Raw genomic sequence first — 2,002 nt, 5'->3', positions numbered from 1 at the left:
GGAAAAACCTCCCTTGAGTGTGCTGTGTCTCCCCCGCCCCTTCTCCCACTCCATGTAACCTTGGTTGGACTGGGAATCACCAAGTTGATCAGGCCGACTTTGAACCCGCAGGATTGTGTGGGCCAGACGCTGGGATTAAAGGCGTGCACCCTGTGCCCAGCTCTCCTTCCCGTTCTGCCACAGGGTTTAGTCATTGTAGCCATTTACTCCGGGTTTTAAAACACTTTTTATTGCGTCAAAATTTAGACACAGCCAGTGGCTAATTATTTATATATATGTATATATGTGCACATACACACACATGCACACACACCTTTTCTTTCATTGCCCAAAGTATCTGATTTAATGGATTTTGTAAAAAAAAAAAAAAAAAAAAAGAATATAAAATGCAACCCATTAAGGAAGCTTTGAAGCCAAGCTAGCAGTTAACTGACCTCACTTTCTAAGTATTTAAAGTTGAGACATGATAATTATCAAACAGGAATCCAGCTGCAGCATCCCCTGAGTTTTCCCCTCGCCTTCTCCTTGCGTGGCTGTTCTGTGTCCGCAGGGCCTCCCTTCTGCACAGAAGCAGTGTTCTGTGCTCGCTGAGGCGACATGCTCTGGCTGGGCCTAGGTACAACTTTTGAAGTTTTATCCCAATTCTCATCCCTCTACTTCTCAAGTCTTCCTGCATACTTACTTCATGAACATGTGTGTCTCCAGACACTGCTGATCACTCCTTACATAGGTCTTCCTGGAGGAGCCAATGAAGTAGCTTCCGACCCAAGAATCGGGTCTGTTATTCTGACGCTTTCCTGTGAGGCCAAAGCACACCCTGTGGAGCCCCTGACACACCCAGTCTGTGGAGTGGAGGGAACGAGTGCCTCTTCATCATCTTTATAACCTGGTGCGCATGGACTGTCCGTATGAAAAGGGGTGAGAAAAAAAGAGTTAAAATAAAGGGGTGGGGTGGGGAGGTTGCAATGGAGGAGAAAGGGCCCGTGGCGGGACCTGAACTAACGGGAGGAACTCCCGTGTCATCTCTGGGCACCAGGCTGCATGCCCAAGCTGTCCGTGTGAATGAAGTAAGGACCTTGTTTTAAAGAAGGTAGTTTATGCTGAGTCACACAAGGGCGACCATGCCCAGAATTTAGAATTCAAGTTGTCCTGAATGACTTGTTCCACCTGGAGAGATTACACAAATGTTTCTCGTCACGGAACAAAAGAAAGTCATCATTCACCACCCTTGCCAACCATTGCATTCAATACCTGAACGCTGGTGGGAGGGAAAGGTAGGAGGGTTACAGCAAAGCAAGGAAGCCCTTCTACAGGCTCTTCCTCCCTGCTTTAGTGGTGGTATGGGCTGGAAGTCTGCTAGTTAGTGACACGGTCCAAGAAAACAGCCCGTCGGTTATGACACTGTTCGGGCAGATGAAAAAGCTGAAGGGCCTACGGCAATTAGCCAAGATAATGTTGGTACCTGACCTGTAATGTCCCATCTCTCCACAACAGCCATGTTCTCATAAGCCAAGGTCCAGTTGTCTGCAAGCTCTCAAATGTAGATGTAGCTTCTTTCATTAACAAGAAACTTAAAAATTCTACCCATGTGTTTGTTTTGTGCGTGGGACAAAATGCATGACACAATGTGTGTGCAGAGGTCAGAGGACAAGCGTGGGAAGTAGGTTCTCTCCTTTTACTTTGTGGGTCTTCAGAATCCCGCCCCGGTCATCTGGCTTAGCAGCAAGCATGGTCACCCACAGGGCCGCCTTGCCTTCCCTGTAAAATGTTAAACAATCATCATCATCGTGCATTGCTACGTGGGCCACGTTGGCCATGCGGAGGCCAGAGGGCAGCCATTGGAGCTCGGGCCCTCCTTTCATTTTGTCTGTGTTCTCAGATGTTGAACTCAGGTCAACCAGGCTTGTACAGCAAAGTGCCTTCACCCACTGAGCCACTCACTCGTGCCAGACACAGCTTCTTCAGAGAGCTTTAGCTCACTGTGCTAACAGGTCAGAATAAA

The sequence above is a fragment of the Meriones unguiculatus genome, chromosome 9, assembly GCF_030254825.1.
Source record: "Meriones unguiculatus strain TT.TT164.6M chromosome 9, Bangor_MerUng_6.1, whole genome shotgun sequence".
NCBI classification, from domain to species: Eukaryota; Metazoa; Chordata; class Mammalia; order Rodentia; family Muridae; genus Meriones; species Meriones unguiculatus.
The sequence above is the reverse complement of the archived record's forward strand: the minus strand, read 5'-3'. Positions refer to the sequence as shown.